Genomic DNA, 7,420 nt, shown 5'->3' on the forward strand with positions numbered 1-7,420 from the left:
CCACTAATGATACCCACACTGGCAGTACACTATGGGGATTTTAACCCACTGTAGAACAGAATATTTCTGGAGCGGGGTACACTGGGATTCCACAGGGAATAACATTGGGGTGTAGAGATGGATCTTGATGCAAGGCACCAACAGGCTAAAGCTATGACTGTTCCCAAAATGCACTGCACCGCCTCCTCTATATCCCCGCCTCCAGGCACTGGAGCTCAGTTTGTAAGTTGGTGCCTGCAGTGCAGGCAGCTAACAGGGAGGGCTACGTTAGGCAGCCCTGAAAAGAGCTTTTTTAAGAAGAAAGGAGACTTCAAGGGCCGCAGCACATGCACTTAATACTATATGTCATACTGACATATCGTGCTGTGGCTCCATCTCCTCCCCCAGCGGCGCTGTATACTCCCGCGCCCTGGTTGCCGGGTACTTACAGTGGAGGCGCTCTGGTCTCATCAGGCACACATCACCGCTGCTGCTCTCCCGCATCGTGTGGCCGCACTTACAGGGAAGAGGTAAGAGGGTCCCCCAGGTGGGACCCATCGAAATCACGATCTGGCGCGGTGCCAGGAGACGGACCGCACCGCTGGTGTGGACACTGTGGCTGTGCATGGACCCCACTATATCCACCAGGGCAAGGAGCACAGGTCGGATTTAATAAAATCCATTTATTAGAGGCTCCATAGTACCCGGTGGTGAAGCCCAGCAGAGGGGATAAGACTCTGACCTGTAGCCCCCAGCCTCAGGTGCCATCTACAGCAGGTGTTCCCGCCCTGGAGCTGCATCTCTCTCTCTCTCCCTCACTCCCTGTCAGCGTTTGGGCGCCATTACACAGAGCTGCGCTGATCCTGGGACTGCTGGGCGCTGTCTCCTCTGTAAAGCCGCCTGTCTCATCAGCGCTGCGCATTTACAGGACGCTTAAGTATTCTACATGTCTTTTAGACAATGTTAGTTAAGAACAAGTGCATAACTACAGGAATATTTAGTACAAGTATTCTGTGATATACATCCAGTGTTTACTGTGCATTGGTATATCTGTATACATACATAGTTTTATGTAGTATTACTAGTCCAGTGCAGTCTTATTGTTGTGTGTAATAATTTCTGCATTGTACATGTGACTGTGTGTGCTTATAGCTGCCGTGTGGTTTCCATTCTGTGTATCACTCTTGCTATCACTATATTCTGTACCCTGAGGGGGCTAAGTGCATTGGGGTGCTATATATATATATATATATATATATATATATAGTGTTTCACAGGATATACTGTTTTTTGTATTTTTCTCTGTGTATTTCAGTCACCATATACCACTTAAATCCACTGTTTGTGTTCTGCATTGGTAGTCACACTCAACAGGGTTTTTTTGTCAGGTACTGTGTCTGGCTATATTGTACTGTTACTCCATAAGGCTACGTTTCCATATAATGTCTGCTACACAGGGCGGGAGATCCGTGGCTGATCCTGCATCATGCATTGCTGATGCTGCGGATTTATCTGAGGAAAATATTCCAGCTGAGGGTCCAAGAAACCCCTCAGTCAGTCTGCAGCACCGGTGGCACACCAAGACCCACCTTGGGCTGCTTTTTCTAATTTACTGACTACACTAGTAACGAGACTTACGCCCCCTGTGGGACCTCCTGTGCCATTACAGCCACATATTGTCCCTGTAGTTAATCCGCCATGGGCGGATACTCTGTCTACTCAGTTACAGCAATTAAATCAGTCTTTGGTTAAACAAAAGCCTAACCCTCGCACTCATAGGACCATGGTGTCATCTAAGCGGGCCATTTCTTCCTTACAATCCACTCATGTTTCAGATACTTCATGAGGAATCTACAATGTAGGTTGATGTTCCTGACCTATTGGAGGCTATCAAACTGATTCTTCAGATTGAGGATGAAACTAATCCTCCAGATACGTCTAAGAAACCTGATAAGTTTAAACATCAGACGGTTACTAAATTAGTTTTGCCACATTCTGACCATTTGATTGACATACGTCAGGAATCCTGGGAGTCTCCAGGGGAGAAATTCTTCCTGTATAAAAAGATGCTAGCTCGTTATCCCCTCTCGGCAGAGTTAAGTAAGAATTGGGAAATACCACCACCGGTGGATTTACATGTAGCTCGTCTTGTCTTGTCTTGTCTTCTACTCTGCCTGTTACTACCGTCACCTCTCTGAAGGAACCGACGGATGAGCGCGTGGAGGGTTGCTTGAAGTCTATTTACACTCTAGCGGGTTCTGTACATAGACCCACTATAGCTGCTCCTTGGGCTGCAAAAGGTATTGAAGCCTAGGTTCAAGCTGTTGAGGCAGAGATACCCCTGAATTTTTCTGATAATGCAAGACAGTGTCTTTCATATATTACCACAGCCTCTCATTACATTCAGGAGGCGGCCTCTGATGCCGGTGTTCTGGCGGCCAAAGCATTTACTACGTCCATTCTGACTCACCGGATTCTGTGGTTGTGGTCCTGGTCGGTAGACCTGGACTCTAAAAAGACCTTGGAGGTGATTCCTTTTAAGGGATCCTATTTGGGGAAGATTTGAACAAGATTGTTACTGATTTAGCGTCTGCTAAAACTACATGTTTACCAAATACTTATCCTTCGGCTCCGAAGGCTAAAAGTACCTCATTTCGTTCCTTTCGACCTCCAAGTAAAGCAAAGGGTCAAGCGTGCCCGAAACAGGCTCGCACTTCCAAAACCTCTAAGCCCAAGCCTAAACGTTCTTGGGCTGCCCGTCAGCCTACTTCCAAATCAGACAAGCCTGCTGCATGACTGGGTGGGCCTCCCCCTGGGGGATCCCAGGGTGGAAGGCCAACTTCTGCAGTTCACCCAGGTATGGTTACAGACCACTTCGGACGCCTCGGTGAGGGAAGTCGTCACTCGCGGATACGCCATCTCTTTCAAGACACGTCCTCCTCGCAGGTTTTGCTTGACGGTTATCCCTTCGGATCTGTTAAAGGCAAAAACTCTACTGTCGCACGGGAGTGACAGTGCCGGTGCCTCTGTCTCAGAGGGGCAGGGGGTACTATTCAACGCTGTTCCTAGTTCTGAAGCCGAATGGATCCTCCCGGCCTATTCTCAACCTCAAATCTTTGAACAAATTTGTGAAGGTATCCAATTTCGGTATGGAAACTCTTCGCTCTATTGTTCTGGCTTTGGAGCCCAGGGATTATATAGTATCCCTGGACATACAGGATGCTTACCTACACATACCTATTGCCGTATCACATCAGCAGTATCTGCGGTTTGCTATTGGCAACCTACATTATCAATTCCAAGCCTTGCCCTTTGGACTGACTACAGCTCCTCGGATCTTCACCAAGGTCATGGCAGTCATGACAGCCATTCTCCGTTGGCAAGGTATCAGGATCCTGCTGTATCTGGACGACTTGCTGATCTTGGCGAACTCCCCAGAGGTTCTCACCCGTCATCTGGAACCGACGGTCCAATTCCTACAAGCACACGGGTGGCTCATCAATTGAAAGAAATCCTCACCAGTCCCTGCTCAGAGCATAGTGCACCTGGGGGCATTACTGGACACACACAACCAACGTTTGTTCTTGTCTCCAGAGAAGATCCTGAAGCTTCAGGTCAGGATAAGATGCTTCCTCTATTGCCCACGAGTGTCGATACACTTGGCGATGCAAGTACTAGGCCTCATGGTGTCGGCTTTCGACACAGTAGAGTACGCTCAATTTCACTCCTGCCCTCTGCAGAAGCTAATCCTTGCCAGGTGGGACGGCCTGCCTCACCGGATCAGATCTCACATGATCTCCTTGACTCCGGAGGTTCGTCTGTCACTGAGCTGGTGGCTACAGGACCAACAATTGAGCAGGGGTCATCCCTTCTGGATCTCCAACTGGGTCCTCCTAATAACGAATGCCACTCTGCGGGGTTGGGGCATGGTGTTGGAGCAACACTCTCTTCAGGGTCGGTGGTCCAAGGAGAAATCTCTCCTCCCAATACATATTCTGGAGTTGCGGGCAGTGTTCAATCCTCTGAAACTTGCCCTGCCTCTAGTACAGAGCAGGCCTGTTCAAGTACAGTTGGACTATGCCACCACGGTGGCATACATAAATCATCAAGGCGACACTCGAAGACGCATGGCAATGTTGGAAGTGTCAAAGATTCTTCAATGGGCGGAACGCCATCTGCCAGCCATATCGGCAGTGTTCATTCCAGTGGTCCTCATCTGGGAAGCGGACTTCCTCAGTCAGGACATACACGCCAGAGAGTGGAGCCTTCATCCAGAAGTATTTCAACTCCTAGTGGACAAGTGGGGCCTACCAGATGTAGTCCTGATGGCATCTCTACACAATCACAAGGTTCCGGTCTTCGGAGCAAGGACAGGGGATCCTTAAGCAGCGTTTGTGGACGCACTGGCAATTCCATGGAACTTTCGGCTGCCGTACGTGTTCCCCCCTGTGTCACTCCTGCCCAGGGTAATAAGGAAGTTCAAGCAAGAAGGAGGAATACTACTTCTAATCGCTCCAGCGTGGCCCAGACGGCATTGGTTCTCAGACATGCAGGGTCTCTTGATAGAGCATCCTCTTCTGCTTCCGCAACTCCCAGACCTCCTCGTTCAGGGCTCTTGTGTCTACCAGGATCTGACCAGAATGGCTTTGACGGTGTGGCTCTTTAAGCTTCACTCCTGAGGGCCAAGGGATTTTCTGTGGCGGTCATTCAAACTATGTGGAAAGCCCGTAAACCAGCTTCGACCGGATTTATTATAGGGTCTGGAATTCTTACTTCACCTGGTATGCGGCTAAGAATTACGATGTATACAAGTTCAGTACAGCCAAACTTTTGGCTTTTCTGCAACAGGGCCTGGACTTAGGCCTTTGTCGGTCCTCCCTCAAGGTTCATATATCTGCCTTGTCAGTGTGGTTTCAGAGAAAGATTGCATCTCTTCCTGACGTTCACACTTTCACTGAGGGTGTTTTACAGATTCAACCTTCCTATGTCCCTCCTGTGGCTCCATGGGATTTGTCTGTTGTTCTGAATGCCCTGCAAGAGTCTCCAAATGAGCCTCTTGAGTCTGTGGACCTTAAATGGCTTATGGGGGGTACTGACGAGGGAGACGTATGCTGAGCGATCTTAACACAGACCGCTCAGCACACATCTCTCCCCCCGCTTAGCACAGCGTGATGTGCTGAGCAAGGGGGGCGACGACGGGGGGCTGCTTTCTTCACACAGCGGTGAAGTGAGCGACCCGCTAGATTGAGCCTGCATGCAGGCTCAATCCAGCACCAGCGATAGCGATGCGCGGGGCCGCGCATCGGTATCGCTGGGGGGCATGCACACGGCAGATCCGTGCTTAAAACCTAAGCAATCTATTCAGATTGCTTAGATTTTAAACACGGATCTCTCCGTGTGTACCCCCCTTTACACTTAAGGTCTTATTTTTGCTGGCTATTGCCTCTGCTAGACGGGTTTCAGACTTGGGTGCCTTGTAGGTGACCCTTTCTGATTTTTCACCGTGACTGTGCGGTTCTTAGAACTTGCGCTGGTCATCTAACTAAGGTGGTGACATCTTTCCACCTTAACCAAGAGATTGTGGTTCCGGCCTCTATCTCTCCTGATTTGTCCTCCAAAGAGCAGTCTTTGGATGTGGTACGGGCTCTCCGTATCTATGTGAAGAGAACCGCCTCCCTTAGGAGATCTGATTCTCTCTTTGTCCTTCTTGGTTTTCACAAACGTGGCTGGCCTGCGATAAGCAGACCTTGGCCAGATGGATTAGAATGGTGATTGCACAAGCTTATGCGCAGGCTGGACTTCCAGTTTCCTGCTGCTATTAAGGCCCATTCTACTCGGTCTGTTGGACCTTCTTGGGCGGCCAGCCGTATCACGTCCATTGAACAATTGTGCAAGGCGGCTACATGGTCCTCAGTGAACACATTCATCAGGTTCTATGCCTTTGATACCTCCGCCTCCCATGATGCCTCCTTTGGATGCTGAATTCTTGTGTCCACTACAGTGCGTCCCCTCCCATGAGGAACTGCTTTAGGACATCCCCGATGTTATTCCCTGTGGAATCCCAGTGTACCCCGCTGCAGAAAAGGAGATTTATGGTAAGACTTTCCATGGTTAAATCTCTTTCTGCGGGGTACACTGGATTCCACAGGGCGCCCACCCTGACGCACTTAGCTTCTTGGGGTTTGTATGGCGTTAGCCGCTGGTACCTTCTCCTGTTGTGAGAATGTGGTTCTATGTGGCTAACATCTACCGTCTCTTTTACCTGCTACTGCATTGGACTGGTCAACAAAACTGAGCTCCAGTGCCTGGAGGTGGGGATATAGGTGTTATGATTCCTGTACTCCAGACCGGAGGAGATCTTATGGCAGAGGTCTGAGTACAGGGAAAATAAGCTGGTTGTGGGAGCAGGAGAGCCTAGTAACCCCTGGCACCCTAACTCCGTTGTCTCGCCCGTGTTATCAGAAATCCCCTGCGAGACTATGGTTGCTTGAGCCCATGGCAGCCGCGTTCGAAGGGCGGATTATGTCTGCCCAACCCCGATGCCCCCGCAGGTCTTAAAGGGAGACAAGGGGAAGTCCGAGACAGGGTGATAACAAGGGGCCCTCTGACTAAGCAACCAGGCCAGGGGTTACAAGCTAACTAACTTAAACCAAAGGTATGTGCGGACTAGCCGCCAGGGAAAAGGACAACCAAAGATCCCCTGATCCGTTACTCCTATCCAGCACCGCTGGATACCAGAGTGGATCTGTGGGAGCGGAATCCTCCGCAAAAGCTCCAGAACACAAGTAAACAAAATAATAAACAGTAAGCGGACAAGCCGCAACACACGGCTGAGCCGCGACTCACGAACACCACAAGATGTTAAAGGTGCTCGGTCAGACTCCAGGAACAGATGACAAACTTCCGAGTACAGGATCTCTGAGGACAGGAACAACCGGATTGAGCAGGACTGGAAACTCTCTGTAGCAGACACAGGCAAACAGGAAGCTATCACCGGCGTCTGTAAGGAGTCCTGAGGGTGCCTTTATTCAGGAACCCTCCAATCAAAATCCAGACAGGGTAATCAACTGAAATGCCGTGCAGCTTGCATGCTGCACGGCCAGCACACCATGAGGTAATCAGGACAGACCCAGCAACGGGGAACGCGGCTGAACGTGGCGTCCCCGTTGCTAAGGTCAGAGCGGCTCCGTGCGCCCGGCGTCTAGCGTTGCCAGGGAGCCGGCGGCTGTACGCGCACGGCGTCCCTGGTTGCTAGGCGCCGGGCCGCACCGACGAGCGGACCCCGGCGCCTAACAGTACCCCCCCCTTGAGGAGGGGTCAAGGAACCCCTAAAGCCGGGTTTCTGAGGAAATTCTCGAAAAAATGCCCTTTTGAGCCTCGGGGCATGAAGATCCTCATCCAGGACCCAAGACCTTTCCTCTGGCCCATAACCTCTCCAATG

Source organism: Pseudophryne corroboree, chromosome 3 (genome assembly GCF_028390025.1).
Source record: "Pseudophryne corroboree isolate aPseCor3 chromosome 3, aPseCor3.hap2, whole genome shotgun sequence".
NCBI classification, from domain to species: domain Eukaryota; kingdom Metazoa; phylum Chordata; class Amphibia; order Anura; family Myobatrachidae; genus Pseudophryne; species Pseudophryne corroboree.